The sequence below is a fragment of the Piliocolobus tephrosceles genome, chromosome 1 (genome assembly GCF_002776525.5).
Source record: "Piliocolobus tephrosceles isolate RC106 chromosome 1, ASM277652v3, whole genome shotgun sequence".
Classification (NCBI taxonomy): domain Eukaryota; kingdom Metazoa; phylum Chordata; class Mammalia; order Primates; family Cercopithecidae; genus Piliocolobus; species Piliocolobus tephrosceles.
In genome coordinates, this window is record NC_045434.1 from 36,906,935 (window position 1) to 36,924,741 (window position 17,807).

The following is a 17,807-nucleotide window of genomic DNA, read 5'->3' on the forward strand; positions in this document are numbered from 1 at the left end:
CTACTTTTGCTTTTTGTTGAGTGTGATTTTTGTCTTTTTTTTAAAGCAGCTTTTCCTCAGCAATAGGATATTCATTTATCCTTTATTATTATCAGTGTACTTGAACTCTTTAAAAAATTTTCTACCTCTCATCTGCTGAGGACTGGAAATCAGACAAGCAAGTTCCTCAAGCTGTGTTTAAAACTGGGAAACCATTCTGTTTGATAGTCTTGGAATGGTCTTACAACATGATTTGTAGAAATCTTTACTATAGATCTGTGTATTTTATTTTCATGTTGGTTTTTTCTTGGTTTTAGGCTATATATATATTTTTAATTTTTGGGGAGCACTTCTAAGCATAGATTATATTCTTGATCAGTGATTTTCAATTTTTTGTTAGCATCCTATGGAAGCCTGTATTCAAATAGAATCTGGAATGACAAGTAAATAAGGCCAACATTAAAGTGGCACTGCTCTGGGTGGTGATCTGGAGCCCTTGCACACTTGGCCTTCTTGCCTCTCTGCCAGTTGCCATCAGTGTCACTACAAATGGGTAACATGTCTTTGGACAAGTTAGAGGTAACTCTTTTTACTGGCTGTCTTTCTGCTTCTGGACATTTGTCTAATCCTCCACAAAATAATGGAACTAACTTGTTAATCAATAGTTACAAGATAACTTTCTGACCAGCCCACTCCTCAGTTTTCTTAATTTTTCTCTATGAATAAAAAACAGAAAGTTACAGTATATATTCCAAAAAGCTGACAAAATACAACAAAATACAAGGACTTGATTCTCTGGACATCTTTCTAATTGGGTATAAGCAATAATTAAGGATCAAAACTTCATTTGAAGGCTGGGCATGGTAGCTCATGACTCTAATTCCAATACTTTGAGAGGCTGAGGTGGGAGGATTGCTTGAGCCTAGGAGTTTGAGACCAGCCTGGGCAACACAGGGAGACTTTGACTGTATAAGATTTTTTTTTTTTTTTAAAGCCAGGTGTGGTGGTGCACACCTCTGGTCCCAGTTATTTGAGAGGCTGAGGTGGGAGGATCACCTGAGCCCAGGAGATTGGGGCTGTGGTGAGCCAAGATTACACCACTGCACTCCAGCCTAGGCAACAGAGTGATACTCTGTCTCAAAAATAAACAAACAAAAAACAAACCAAAACCACGAAAAAAAAAACCTGCATTTGAAAAACCATACATCTGTGATCAAATAGAAATGGGCATTTCAAACTCTTTTTACACATGGGCTACAACAGTAAAAGCTAACTTAAATAGATGATATCCAAATTGATAAATAGCTACTGTAAACATGACAAGCAAACAACTAAAAGGAAAACAAAGGTAGTATTACTGATTATTCATTCCTTTTAAGGTAACTGAGCAAATGTTCTTAAGAGCAAGTTTGCTTTGGGAACTGTAGCTAAAACAACTGCATTTACTTTGACATTATATTAAAATTGCTGGACAGAGAGGAACTGGAGTAAAATAGGTACAGTGTAAACAAGCAGTTGAAATTAAAGAATGGATAATATATGTGCTCTAGCCACAAGGTGGTCTTCTAATCATTCGGATTCACAAAACTACTGTTGGGTACAATTAGCATCAATTATTCAGAAATATTTCAGATAGAAACCATTCTGAATTTGCCATCAGGGCAGTGTCAGACTGGAGTCCTTGAGGTAATTCACGTGGCAGCTTATCCAGACACCCAGAAGGTTTCTTCTCTCCAGGAGATATAACACAAGATATTAGGGGAAGAGATCCACATCAGCAGATGTGGGGTCTATCCTGGCTTAGAAGCCCTGGTACTTTACAAATGCCACAATATAACAGTAGCTTCTAGGGTCGCACAAGGGGTATGCGCATTACAAGTAACTCAGGACATTCCAAAGTACAGTGTCCCATCAGATATTTATCATTCCTTTGCAGTTCTTTCCAGTCCAAATTAATTTACCAATCAAGGGGTCATTTTTGTTATAATGTTACTTAGTAATATAACTAACATCTTTAACCTCACCAGGCTACCAAATAACTTAAGATAGCCATTTTAATCTAAAGCCAGGTTTTCATTCAGCAGGGGAAAATGTAGTCAATATTCTAATATGGTATCAAATTTACATAATCAGAATTTCCATACTGAAGTTTAATCTGAAATATTTTGGGGATATCATAGGACTTTGGCAACTCTTTCTGTCTGTTACTTTAACTGTAAGAATTTCTCCCTATCCATGAGCATGGTATGTTCTTCCATTTGTTAGTGTCCTCTTTTATTTCACTGAGCAGTGGTTTGTAGTTCTCCTTGAAGAGGTCCTTTGCATCCCTTGTAAGTTGGATTCCTAGGTATTTTATTCTCTCTGAAGCAATTGTGAATGGAAATTCATTCATGATTTGGCTCTCTGTTTGTCTGTTACTGGTGTATAAGAATGCTTGTGATTTTTTGCACATTAATTTTGTATCCTGAGACTTTGCTGAAGTTGCTTATCAGCTTAAGGAGATTTTGGACTGAGACAATGGGGTTTTCTAAATATACAATCATGTCATCTGCAAACAGGGACAATTTGACTTCTTCTTTTCCTAACTGGATATCCTTGATTTCTTTCTCTTGCCTGATTGCCCTAGCCAGAACTTCCAACACTATGTTGAATAGGAGTGGTGAGAGAGGGCATCCCTGTCTTGTGCCAGTTTTCAAAGGGAATTTTTCCAGTTTTTGCCCATTCAGTATGATATTGGCTGTGGGTTTGTCATAAATAGCTCTTATTATTTTGAGGTACGTTCCATCAATACCAAATTTATTGAGCGTTCTTAGCATGAAGGGCTGTTGAATTTCAATATCGTGAAAATGGCCATACTGCCCAAGGTAATTTATAGATTCAATGCCATCCCCATCAAGCTACCAATGAGTTTCTTCACAGAATTGGAAAAAACGGCTTTAAAGTTCATATGGAACCAAAAAAGAGCCCGCATTGCCAAGACAATCCTAAGTCAAAAGAACAAAGCTGGAGGCATCACGCTACCTGACTTCAAACTATACTACAAGGCTACAGGAACCAAAACAGCATGGTACTGGTACCAAAACAGAGATATAGACCAATGGAACAGAACAGAGTCCTCAGAAATAATACCACACATCTACAGCCATCTGATCTTTGACAAACCTGAGAGAAACAAGAAATGGGGAAAGGACTCCCTAATTTAATAAATGGTGCTGGGAAAATTGGCTAGCCATAAGTAGAAAGCTGAAACTGGATCCTTTCTTTACTCCTTATACGAAAATTAATTCAAGATGGATTAGAGACTTAAATGTTAGACCTAATACCATAAAAACCCTAGAAGAAAAACAAGGTGGTACCATTCAGGACATAGGCATGGGCAAGGACTTCATGTCTAAAACACCAAAAGCAACGGCAGCAAAAGCCAAAATTGACAAATGGGATATGATTAAACTAAAGAGCTTCTGCACAGCAAAAGAAACTACCATCAGAGTGAACAGGCAACCTACAGAATGGGAGAAAATTTTTGCAATCTACTCATCTGACAAAGGGCTAATATCCAGAACCTACAAAGAACTCAAACAAATTTACAAGAAAAAAACAAACAACCCCATCAAAAAGTGGGCAAAGGATATGAACAGACATTTCTCAAAAGAAGACATTCATACAGCCAACAGACACATGAAAAAATGCTCATTATCACTGGCCATCAGAGAAATGCAAATCAAAACCACAATGAGATACCATCTCACACCAGTTAGAATGGCAATCATTAAAAAGTCAGGAAACAACAGGTGCTGGAGAGGATGTGGAGAAATAGGAACACTTTTACACTGTTGGTGGGATTGTAAACTAGTTCAACCATTATGGAAAACAGTATGGCGATTCCTCAAGGATCTAGATCTAGATGTACCATATGACCCAGCCATCCCACTACTGGATATATACCCAAAGGATTATAAATCATGCTGCTATAAAGACACATGAACACGTATGTTTATTGCAGCACTATTCACAATAGCAAAGTCTTGGAATCAACCCAAATGTCCATCTGTGACAGACTGGATTAAGAAAATGTGGCACATATACACCATGGAATACTATGCAGCCATAAAAAAGGATGAGTTTGCGTCCTTTGTAGGGACATGGATGCAGCTGGAAACCATCATTCTTAGCAAACTATCACAAGAACAGAAAACCAAACACCGCATGTTCTCACTCATAGGTGGGAACTGAATGATGACATCACTTGGACTCGGGAAGGGGAACATCACACATCGGGGCCTATCATGGGGAGGGAGGGGGGAGGGATTGCATTGGGAGTTATACCTGATATAAATGACGAATTGATGGGTGCTGACGAGTTGATGGGTGCAGCACACCAACATGGCACAAGTATACATATGTAATATGTAACAAACCTGCACGTTATGCACATGTACCCTAGAACTTAAAGTATAATTAAAAAAAAAAAAAAAATTTTCCCCCAAAAAAAATTTCCCTTTTTTTTTTTTTTTTTTTTTTTTGAGATGGAGTCTCGCTTTGTCGCCCAGGCTGGAGCTCAGTGGCCGGATCTCAGCTCACTGCAAGCTCCGCCTCCCGCGTTCACGCCATTCTCCTGCCTTAGCCTCCCGCTGGGACTACAGGCGCCCGCCACCTCGCCCGGCTAGATTTTTGTATTTTTTAGTAGAGATGGGGTTTCACCGTGTTAGCCAGGATGGTCTCGATCTCCTGACCTTGTGATCCGCCCGTCTCGGCCTCCCAAAGTGCTGGGATTACAGGGTTGAGCCACCGCGCCCGGCCCACATGTTCCTTTTTTTTTTCTTTTCACATTAAGTATACCTAAGTGAATTGGGCTACAATATATTTTGCTACATCTGATTGTTTAAACCAGGGGGATCTGATCAAATAATACTAAAACAATATAACAGTGCTACAGCACATCTGGACAAAGAGATGCATGAGGATATTTAAGGAAATAGGGGACTTCACAATTCCATTTCTGGAAAATTTTCCCCCAAGAAAAATGGTCTCAACCCCAAGACTTCATGTTAATAAATGGCACGTCATTTGGCTCTATTAACCAGCTGCTCAAGCCAAGAATTTGGGCTCCGTCCTTGAATTCTATTTCCCTCATCCTCTATATTGAATCCACAAACAACTCCTACTAGGGAGTATATTCTAAAATATATGATGTCTAAAGTCAAATGATCCATGTCTCTTTACATCATTGTTACTACCTGTTATGAGTTTAATTTTGTCTCCTATAAATATGTTAAAATTCTAACCCCTTGTACCTCAGAATGGGTACCTTATTTGGAAACAGACTGGCATGATGCATCTACAAGCCAAGGAATGCCAAGAATTGCCAGCAAACACCAGAAGCCCGAAGAGGCAAAGAAGGATTCTCCCCTACAGGTTTCAGAGGGAGAATGGCCCTGCTCTGTGCTAACAATAACTTTCTGTTGTTTTCAGCCACCTAGTTTGTGGCACTTTGTTACAGCTGTCCTAGGAAACTAATACCCCACATCAGTACAAACCTCCACCATTTCCTACCTAGACAAAGGCAGTAACTTCATATTTGTTCCCCTGCCCCACTACAATCTATTCTTCAGACAGCAGATAAAGCAGGGGTCCCCAATCCCTGTTACCTGTTCACAGCCTGTTAGGAACTAGGCTACACAACAGGAGGTGAGCGGCGGGCAAGCGAACAAAGCTTCATCTGTATTTACAGCTGCTCCCCATCACTCACATTACGTCTGAGCTCTGCCTCTTGTCAGATCAGTGGCAGCATTAGATTTTCATAGGAATGCCAACCCTTACTGTGAACTGCACATATGAGGGATCTAGGTTGTATGTTCCTTATGAGAATCTATCTAATGCCTGATGATCAGACACTGCCTCCCATCACCCCTAGAGGGGACCATCTAGTTGCAGGAAAACAAGCTCAGGGCTCTCACTGATTCTATATTATGGTGAGTTGTATAATTATTTCATAATATATTGCAATGTAATAATAATAGAAATAAAGTGCACAATAAATGTAATGCATTTGAATCATCCTGAAACCATACCCCTGACCCCGGTCCACGGAAAAATTGTCTTCCATGAAACCTGTCCCTGGTGCCAAAAAGGCTGGGGACTGCTGAGTTAGATAAATGACTTTTCAAAAGTTAAGCCAGATTATGTCACTACCTTGCTTTTAAATCCTTCAACAGCTTCTCACTGTTTTTAGAATAAAGTTCGAAACTTTTACTATGGCCTAGAATAGCAGTTCTTAAAGCATTTTGGTTTCAGGATCCCTTTATAGTAATTCTTCAGAGTTACTCTTCAGAATTACTGAGGACCTCAAAGAACTTCTGTTTATGTGGTTTAACTCTATCAATATTTACCATATTAGAAATTAAAGTGGCCAGGCGCGGTGGCTCAAGCCTGTAATCCCAGCACTTTGGGAGGCCGAGACGGGCAGATCACGAGGTCAGGAGATCGAGACCATCCTGGCTAACACGGTGAAACCCCGTCTCTACTAAAAATACAAAAAATTACCCGGGCAAGGTGGCGGGCGCCTGTAGTCCCAGCTACTCGGGAGGCTGAGGCAGGAGAATGGCGCGAACCCGGGAGGCGGAGCTTGCAGTGAGCTGAGATCCGGCCACTGCACTCCAGCCTGGGCGACAGAGCGAGACTCCGTCTCAGAAAAAAAAAAAAAAAAAAAGAAATTAAAGCCAGGAAATTTAAAAACCATTATGTTACTATATGTTTTACATATAACATAAAAACAAGTTACATGATTTACATTTAACATAAATTATACATAATTTTTAAAATGAAAATAAGTATTTTTCCAGATTAAACAAAAAAACACAATGAGAAGAGTGGTATCATTTTAGATTTTTGCAAATTTCTTTAATATCTGGTTAAATAGAAAATAATTGGATATGCATATCTAGTTCTGCATTCAATCTGTTGTGACAACACAAGTGACACAGCTTCTGGAATATGCTACTGCATGCTAATGAGAATGAGTATGAAAAAGGCAAATAATGTCTTGGAATTACGAAATAATTCTGACTGCATAGACCTGCTGCACTCAAAAATTTCACTGAGTGAATAAATGATTCATATATATATAAATATTTATCTGCAAGGATGTTCATTGCTTAAATTCACTCATTCAACAAATACTTACTGAGTATCAACTATGTGTTATGCACTGTTCTAAGGACAGCAAACAAGACAAAAATCTCGCCCTAATTGGGAGAGGGGGAACAGAAAACAAGCTAAGTAAAATATAGTACACTAGATGATGGTACGTGCTGCAAAGAAAAATAAAGCAGGAAATAAAGATACAGAACGCTGGGAGGTAAGGTAGAATGGGTATCAACTTAAAATAAGGTAGGAAGAGTAGACCTTACTGAGATAACTAGGGGAGAAAAACCTGAAGATGGGAAGGGAATAAGTTGTCTGAATATCTTGGGGAAAAGCAATAGAGGGAACAAAATGAGCAAGTGCAAAGACCCTGAAATGGTTATGTACCCAGCATGGTCTGAGGAACTGAGAGGAGGCCAGTGTGTTACTGAAGAAATGAAAGCAAGTTAGATTAGTAACAGGAGATGAGGCGAGAGAGAGAGGTAATAAAGGGCCAGATGGCATAGGGCCTTGTAAGCCATTCTAAGGATTTTGGCTTTTATGTTTAATTCAATGAGAGGCCACTGAAGGGTTGTGAGCAGAGGAATAGCTTGACTTCACTTATGGGTTAAGAGGATCACTCTGGCTGCTAGGGTGAAAATAGAAGGAGTGATCAACTGTGCCACATGCTGCTGATAGGTCAGGTATGGTAAGGACTAAGAAATAGTCACTGGATTTAGCAAAGTGGACGTCACTGGTTTTCCTGATAAGAACAGGAAGAATGCTGAAAGTGAACATTTGATTTCAAGTGGGTTCAAGAGATTATGGGAAAGAGGGAATTAGAGTATAAAGAACTCTTTTCGGAATTTTGTTGTAAAAAGGAGGAATGAAATGGGGCATTACATAAATGGGTAAGGGGGCAGAGGATAGCAGTATATCTGTATCCTGATGGAAATCTACACAGAAGAGAGAGAAAACTGATAATGCAAAAACAAAAACAAAACAAACAAACAAAAAAACCGGGGAGGGGGTTTAAATATGGAGTAAGATCCTCGAGCAGGATTAGATATAGTACACAAGCAGAGGGGCGGGCCTTAACCAGAGCACAGATAGTTCATCCACACTAATACAAAGGAAAATGAACTATAAAAGCACAGGTGCAGGTAAGTCAGTAGATGTGGTAGTGAGAATTTGTGGAATTTCTTTTTTAATGGCTCCTGTTTCATCAGTTAAATGGGAAGGTAGGTCACCAGCACAGAATGATGATGAGGATTGAGATACCTAAATTTTGAGGAGACAAGAGAAAGTATGAAAAAGTCATCTAACTTGTAGAGTTCACGGGATAGGGAAATGTAGTGTCACTGCTGAGATTAGTGGTTATAAACATGGAGTGAGCATGGTCGTATAATTTTTTCCAGCCATATTTAGCTGCATGGGTGGAGGTATGGAAGAGTAGAATTCATTTAAATACCTGCTTTCTGAAAGTCTACTATATACCAGGGACACAGCAACAAGGCAAGTTGCAGTCTTTGCCTTTACGGAGTTTACAATGTACTTTACATACTGCAAAATAGAAACAACCTACATATCTTAACAGTGAGATTGCTACAAGCATAGTATACTGCAGGCATATTATACGAAACTAGCTAGTCATTAGAAATTATACTAAAAAGAATATGGATATGAGAAAATATTAATAATAAAGTAGGTTATAAAACTATGTAAAGTATGGTCCCATTTTTGTTTTAAAATTGTATCTCTATCTACAGGAAAATGATTTTAAAAGTATGAGAATGAAAACAAGGATTATCTTGAGCATAAGATTATGGATGACAAACATTTTCTTTTTGCATTATCGGTTTTCCCTCTTTTCTGTATAGGTTCCATCAGGATATAAATATGCTGCTATCTCTCCAAACCTTAACCATCTATCTAATGCCCCATTTCCCTCCTCTTTCAACAACATTCACGAAAGCGTTGTCTATACTCTAATTCTTCCTTCCCATTATCTCTTAAACCCACTTGAATCAAATGTTCACTTCCACTATTATTCTTGTTATTGTCAGGAAAACCAATCACTTGTTTTTTGGAAAAATTTATAAAGTATATTATTACTTTGTAATAAGAAAGAGCTACAGTTAAAATTTATTTGTATGCTCTCCATGGTCACGGTATTATTGGTACACTCTCTGAATACCATCTACACGCTTACAAACTTATTCAGTGATTTAATTATTACTTAGCTGTTCCAAGGAAAAACTCATCAAACCAACTAAAATCTCGGTTACTTATAAAGTAGCTCTTTACAATTACAAGCATGATAGGCTTACCTACCACTTCCCAATCTATTTCTTGTTTGCTATGTTCCTCAGATCACCATGCCTAATTTGGAGCTTTTGTGTTCAGATGCTGTGGGCTGAAGTGTTCTACTGTTTAATGGGAAATGTTGAGATTTTTGATCTTTCAATTTAGGGAATGTCTACCTAGAAATCAATTAGAGCAAGGACATGAACATAAGAACCATGACTCCAATTACAGAATCAACTGGCAAGTGGGGAATAGAAAGACAGGAGGCCAACAGACTGTCCTCTAATTAGATTATCTATTCTGCCTTCAAAGAGTAGTAGAGAAGAGGATCAGTCTTTAAAAAAGATATCAAGAATTTTCAACTCTGAATTGTTTGTATATGTCTAAGCACCTTGATAAAGGACAGGTATTTGAGTGAAACAAAGAAAAGACAATTATCTTAAATTATTCTCTAATCCAATTTGTAGTGTTTAGGGACCCAAATGTAAGTTATTCTACTCTTACTCATTTTTTGTATGCCTAGCACATAATAGGCACTTAAGAAATATTCAATCATGAACATAATTATTTGGAATGATTATGACTCACTAATATAAAGCCCATTCAGTTTTAAATCTTTATTAATAATTATCTTAAATCTACTATAATTCACTTACTATTATAATTATGATGCCTTAATAAACCACATCACCATGTCTCTATAAAATCTCTACTCTGTTCATCTTCTTTGTGTGTTAAAATGGAATTGATATTAAAACATGAGTATAAGCCCGAACATTTTTTCTCAATAATCTCAGAATAGGATATAGGAACCAAAACCTTAGTCTTTGCAGACATTCTGTTTTAAAATATATTACAAAGAATAAATGGAATTGAATGTCAAGAATGAGTAAGTGAAAGCTTTTACTCATCTGGTTTACAACTTATATCAGCTAATTTTTCTAGATTTAAATTGATTAAATTTTTTTTGTTGTTTCATTTCAAACGACCACACCAGAAAAGGGTTGTTTGTCATGATTATTTATGCTTTTCCCTTCTGTTTTATCTTAAAGGAATGTTCAAATTTAATAAATATGAAGTTGTTATAAACAGCAACAGAAACTATTCTAATGAATTAAAATAGATTATATGTTTGAAATCTTTTTAATAGATGAAACATTAGGGTAAAATAAAAATACCCAGCTGAATTGAAAATAAACAAAATTACATAATAGAGTTAAAATGTAAAAAAATTCAAGCATGCTTAAAATTGAAGCTACAAAAGCATAAAAACACACAACCTAAATACTTCAAATATTTAAAAAAATCTTATTAATAAAAGAGTTTATTCCACCTCCATATCCTGTTTCCAAATAAATATTAAAAACCTATAAGGAATATACATAAATGACAAAATAATATACAACGTTTAAAGACCCAAATTCTCAAATAAGGAAAGGCAAAAAGTGCCCATAATCCTCCTAAATGATTCTTTACCATACCTTTAAAATGGCAGAGAATCATGGAAGCTCCCTTCCATTTGGCCTGTTTTTCTCTGTTCTGACTCTTACAGGATTCTAAACTATCACCTAATACTTTGAGACTGGATTCAAAAACAGCTACTCCTCTTTATAAGTTTAAGCAGAACCTTGAGTCTTCACAATCCTTACTTACAACTGTCTCCCATGACCTCCTTCATCTTTTAACTGTATTATCATGTTTGTGTTCTTCTGTTCCTTTGAAGGTGAGGATCATGGTATAATTTAACTTTATATACTACGATTTCTTTTATCCTTTGTATCTGCACAAAACTTTGCATATAGTAAAAGTAAGCACAAAAACAAAACAAAAACAAACAGATCAGGTATAGTGGTTCACGCCTGTAATTTGGCACTTTGGGAGGCTGAGGCAGGTGAATCGCTTGAGCTCAGGAGTTTTGAGACCAGCCTGGGTGACAGAAAGACACCCTATCTCAAAAGAAAAATAAACTACTTGCAAGAAAAATAAATATAGTTGACTTTCTTGATTTTTGGCATTTTCAAGTACCTGGAATAGGGCCCAGAGTAGGGAAAAAATGCCGATGAGGACCATATTAGACACGTTGTGACCAGTTGGCTCTGTAGAGAAGAATTCTTCTAGTTGGTTTGAGAAAGCAATGAAAGGCCTGTCTTTGCCTATAAAACATGAGATGCAACAGAGGAAAAAGAGACTGAAAAGTGAAAAGTTAAAAAACAGCACGGAGTAAAGAGCACAAATGGGTAAGAGGCGAGCAGAGCCTAATGGTAATTAGAAGGAATGGGGTAGCAACAGTAGCAGGCAGCAGAAATTAGAAGCTGTGACAGAGGTGGCAAGTTGTAGACATTTTAGACCACAGAGAATAGCCAGCCATAAAGAGGACTGGGCGGCATGCCAACCAGTAGATTTCAGCAATCACAAGAGAGAAAGAGAAGCTTTAGCCTTATGTCTCACACCAGTTATAAATACCCATGGCATAGTAAAATGATTTAAGAAGGAAGCAATGAAGTATGGATTATATTTTAGAAAAAGTATTTTATAGAAAAACAGTTAAAAAATAAAAGGCAGAATGTAACTGTTCAGCTAACTGAAATGAACACTTATCTAGAATGTTTAACCTTCCAGTGTTAGACAGTTAAGACTCCACTGCTGTAAGGAAAGAAAAAGGAGCAAACATTGACTGAACACCTATTGCGCGCTGGAAATTTTACAAACATCATTTCTTTTCATTCTCACAACAACCCTATTATGTAAATACTATTATTCCCATTTTCAAAATGAGTAAAATGACGCTCAGAGGTATTATATAACTTGCCTAAGGTCCCAGGCCCTTCTAACAACAAAATTCGTATTTCTCAACCATGCTACTAGAAAAGAGAAAGGAGAATCAACACAGATAATACAAATAAAAAGAAATGCAGTTAAAATTTTTTCTTTTTGGCCGGGCGCGGTGGCTCAGGCCTGTAATCCCACCACTTTGGGAGGCTGAGGCAGGCAGATCATGAGGTTAGGAGATCGAGACCATCCTGGTTAACACAGTGAAACCCTATCTCTACTAAAAAATAAAAAAAAATTAGCCGGGCATGGTGGCGGGCTCCTGTAGTCCCAGCTACTCGGGAGCCTGAGGCAGGAGAATAGCGCGATCCGGGAGCTGGAGCTTGCAGTGAGCGGAGATCGCACCACTGTACTCCAGCCTGGGCGACAGAGCAAGACTCTGTCTCAAAAATAAATAAATAAATAAATAAATAAATAAATAAATAAATAAATAAATAAATAAAAATTTTTTTTCAGGTTAAAGACAATAGGTGGTATAAGTTACGGTATCACATACAAGCATGCTTGTGTAATTCTTATGACCCAAATCTCAAAACTGACATATCGTCAGAGAGTGAATAATCTTACTTTTCAACACTATACACTCTTCTCTACCTCTGCCTCAGTTGATTGCTCTACTTTTTCAAGTTATACATATTTTGAGAAGCTGGAGCTTAGTCTCTCTCTGTTTGTATTAATTTACTGAGCTGGTCTAGCATTCAAAGTTAGGTAAATAAGAACAAAGCCAAACTCTTTGAAGGGTGTCTTGCTTACTGAACACTGTTTCTGTAACACTATTTAGTAAAAACTCAATATACCTTAATCCACTCTATTCTAAATCCCTTGATGGTGAATGACCAGAAGTACAAAAGAGAAATCCAGGAAATAATTATTTTCCTTCATATTCTCATTCACCTTTCACTTTCACAGTGAAAATTTATATAGTCTGTTAGGTCCACAAAACAGTTCCTCCTTTACAGAGGGTGCTATGGAGCAGGCACTTCCAATAGTTGTTCTTACGAGCATACATTAGTATAAATCTTTTAGAAAATGTTCATTTCCTTTGACTTAGCATTTCAAAAAGGTATCCTAAAAATACTTCAAATATTTAAAAAATCTTATAAAAAAAGAGTTTATTCCAGTACTATCTAAAATAGCAAGGAATTAGAAACAATCTAAGTGTCCAGCAACACAGGGAAAGTTGAATAGATTATTAAGCAGCAATTTTTGTAATGAAAATTTTTAAAACTTTAAAATTGTAAAGTTACATTGTTTTACAATGTAGCAAAACCTAGCCTGTAGCAGCTCCCTGAAAACCAGCAGCATGTGCTGGAGATCTGAAATTCTCAAGCTAAAATTTTAGAAATCTGATCCAGCTTGAGAGAGATGGTAAGCATACTGGATGAGAGATACAGATAGCAAGTGTTGACAGGCTGGATCGGTTAGATCTAACGAGATGGAATTCAACAGACATAGAGAAAAGATCCCGTACCAAGGACCAAGTAGTCACAAACTACATCGTGGAGTAATCTTAGGAGAAACATAGATAGAAGATTTAGGGGCCTTAGTAGAGTGTGAGCTCAGTGAATTTTGATGTAGCTACTCAAAAGCAAATGAAATTTTAGAAATACATTAATAGGTGGATACTGTTAGAATGAGGAAAGTGATAGTGCTTGTGGTAGGCAGAAATCCAAAATAAGCCCCGATGACCCAGGTCCTTGTATAATTCCCCTCGCCTTGAGTGAGGGTGGGACCAGTGAATGTGATGGGAAACCACTTTCATGATGGAGGGCAGAGATGGAATGGAGAGAGCTGGCCTCAAAGAAGCAAATAGCCATGTTGACCATTTTGTGAACTGCGTAAGGAAAGGGATGGTGTCTAGGACTGATGGCCTCAAATAACTAAGAGAACTGCGGACTCCAGATGAGAATGAAGACTTATGAAGCCTTGAGCAGAGGACCCAGATAAGCCATGCCATAATGCTTGACCCATGGAGACTGTGAGAAAACAAATGTGTGTTAAGTTGCTAAATTTGTGGTAATTTATTATGCAGCAATAGAAAACTAATACAGGCTGGGCATGGTGGCTCATGCCTGTAATCCCAGTACTTTGGGAGGCCAAGGCAAGAAAACCACTTGAGCTCTGGAATTCAAGACTAGCCCGGGCAACATGGCAAAATCGAATCTACAAAAAATACAAAAATTAGCCAGGTATAGTGGTGTGCATCTGTAGTCCCAGCTACCTGGGAGGCTGAGGTGGGAGGATTGCTTGAGCCTAGGAGGTCCAGGCTGCAGTGAGCTGTGACCATGCCACTGCACTCCACCCAGGGTGACAGAGTGAGACCTTGTCTCAAAAACAAAAAACAAAACGAAAAAACCATAACGAAAAACAACAAAAAAAAAACACCCAAACCCAAACTAATACAGAGCTATTCTTTTCTGGGGTCAGATGATTCCTGCAGTGTTAGTAGCAAAGAGCTGTGGGTGAAAAGTACCTTGAAAGATATACATAAAGAGCCTAAAATAGGCTTTGGCTGGATGGTAAAGTAACTCTAAATCATGTCATGTTAGGAATGAAAGACGAAATATCTGAAAACAATAAAATTGCTTGCTTCTATACGGCTATACATTTTAGAAGTAGAAAGAATATGAGAAAATTATAGGGAGTCAAACACTTAATTTTTCAACAGAAAGATTTTTTTTTTTTTGAGACAGAGTCATGCTTTGTCGCCTAGGCTAGAGTACAGTGGCATAATCTGGGCTCACTGTAGCCTCCCCCTCCTGGAGGTTCAAGCAATTCTCCTGCCTCAGCCTCCTGAGTAGCAAGGATTACAAGTGCCTGCCATTATGCCCAGCTAATTTAGTACAAACAGGGTTTCACCATATTGGCTCAGCTGGTAGAAAGCTCTTTTCAAACTTAAAACGGCTACCTTAATATTCCTTCAATTCTCTATCCTTGAAAGTTTTCAAGCTTAGATGGATGACTGATTAGCAGGCATATATAAAGAGGTTCTAAGACGGGTGCAGTGGCTCATGCCTGTAATCCCAGCACTTTGGGAGGCTGAGGTGGGCAGATCATGAGGTCAAGAAATGGAGACTATCCTGGCTAACAAGGTGAAACCCTGTCTCTACTAAAAATACAAAAAAATTAGCCAGGTGTGGTGGCGGGCGCCCGTAGTCCCAGCTACTCAGGAGGCTGAGGCAGGAGAATGGGGTGAACCTGGGAGGCGGAGCTTGCAGTGAGCCGAGATCGTGCCACTGCACTCCAGCCTGGGTGACAGAGAGAGACTTTGTCTCAAAAAAAAAAAAAAGAGAGAGAGAGAGATTCTAAGCATTTCTAGATGGTCTGATTAATAATCTTGTTTCTCTCTTAGGCATCTGCATCTTTAAATACTGTATGTATATAAAGAGGTACTTTCTATTGACAGCATAAATATTTGTAGAACCTAGTGTATTGTAGGCAGCCAATAAATATTTGCTGAACGAATAAATGCACAAAAGAAAAATACAATGAAAGAAAAAATGAGAATATTAATATCCTAGGATCTAACTGTCTTTTAATGTTCCTTTTGGACAAATTAAAAATAAAACCTTGATGGCAATGAAGGTAGCAGCAGCTATCTCTGGGAGAAAGAAGTATGTCTTTTTCTTGCAAATAAATCAATATAGAGAAGTGACAAGAGCTCTAGACTGTGAGTTTTAGTCTTGGCACCACCACTCTTAGTTCAAAAAATGAACTGAAATGATTAATCCTGGGGTTCAGGCTGAGTTAGAAGGCATGTTAAGGCAGGAAGAAGTGTAGGATCAGGAGAACTGAGGAAATGGGAGCTATTAAGAGTATTAAGATCTAGAGAAGTTTCAGAATTTGAGGTTGTGACAGGAAGCAAGCTCAAAGATGTTAAGTGTTCAAGTAAGTTAAAATGGAGTATAAATGAATATAGCCAGGATTGAGGGGTTTTCACAGACCAAGATTGGTCGGCGTTAGTATGAATGTTGAAGTGTCTGAATAGGATAGCTTTAGATAGAATGGAGAAGTAAATTGTAAGCCTAACCCTCCATTAATTAAAAATTCAGTCCAAAAAGCTATCAATTTTTAAACAGTCTAATTCATTTTTTGATATACAAATATTCCTTATTTCTTGTCTGCTATATTCCATAGCCTTCTAAAACTTTAGTTTCTACTTATTCAACTGCTTTTACTAAGAACTTATGACAAATGTATTTTAGGCAACATATCAACAAATAAAATCTGAACAAGCTTTCTTTTTGCTCTTATAATTTTTTTTCTCTCAGGTTAATAGGACAAAATATCATTAGGAATCAAAAATATAATTGAATATTATCCTTTTCAGTAAAAATGTTATTCACAGCATTTATAGGCAAAGGGGAAAATTTTTCCTGCATTTTTTTAACCCGCTTTAGGATGTTGCGAGAGCAGTATCATTTGTTTAATATCATAATTTTGTATCCTTTATTTAACTTAATTCTTCTTATAAAGTCAGCTTTTATTTACTTATTAAAAAAAATAGAACGTTTCACGAATTTGCATGTCAGGGGCCATGCTAATCTTCTCTGTATTGTTCCATTTTTTAGTATAATAAAAAATATAAGTAAAAATTTTTAATTTAGTATAAAAAATATAAATAATTTTTTAGTATAATAAATTTTATGTGTTGCCAAAGCAACCACTAAAGTTAGCTTTTTAAAATGGATTTAATTTTTCCATTAAAGATGGGCTTTGTTTGATTCATATGACCTTGTTTATTAGTGGGCCTTCCTCTTTAATATTGTTTTATCCTGAAATAAATCACTTCCTATTCTTGTTAGCTTCTCTTTCTATCCTGCAGAGTTTTATTAATGTTTCAAATCTTCTTCGGTTTTTCCTCTAAATGTCACTGTAAAACTGATTTTTTTTTCCTCAAGTTGTGAAATCTTTAAGCTATCAGAAAATCCCGTAAATATTTTTTTTTCTATCTGTATTCTCCTAACTCCCCCTGCTAACAACTGCATAATTTTGATGTAATCAACCAGGCTACACAATAATAGTACAACTAAATGTGTTTCAATCCTCTCCAGTGTTTTTGTTTTTTGTTTTCTGGTTTTTTTTTTTTGAGCAGGGTCTTTGCTCTGTTGCTCAGGCTGGAGTATAGTGGTGCAATCATATCTCACTGCAGCCTCAATCTCCTGGGCTCTAGCAATCTCCCTGCCTCAGCCTCCAAAGTAGCTGGGACTATAAATGCAGGCCATCATGCCTGGATAATTTTTTTTTTACTTGTATTAATAGAAAAGATGAGGTCTCGCTATGTTGCTCAGGCTGGTCTCCAACTTCTAAGCTCAAGTGATTCTTCCACCTTGGCCACCCAAAGTGCTTGGATTACAGATGTGAGCCACCATGCCTAGCCGACTCCTAATTCTGATTTCTTCCCAGCATTTCACTCAATGTGTTAAGAGACCCTAGTTCAGGTATCTGAGAAATCAATCTATATTTTCTATTGTTGTTCCTGAAACACAAATCCTTGGTCAATTAAACATCAATAATCAAAATTAATACAAGGGTATCTTCACTGGTATTCCTTCCTATTCCCTTTCTTC

At 37.4% G+C, this 17,807-nt stretch overlaps 1 protein-coding gene and 1 pseudogene across 1 annotated transcript in view; both read right to left on the reverse strand.

Moving 5' to 3' along the window:
• Window positions 1-17,807, reverse strand: part of ACBD6 (acyl-CoA binding domain containing 6) — a 215,651-nt gene that overhangs the window by 38,652 nt on the left and 159,192 nt on the right. The gene's annotated exons all lie outside the window — the stretch shown is intronic.
• On the reverse strand, window positions 16,735-16,824 carry LOC111527799 (annotated as a pseudogene).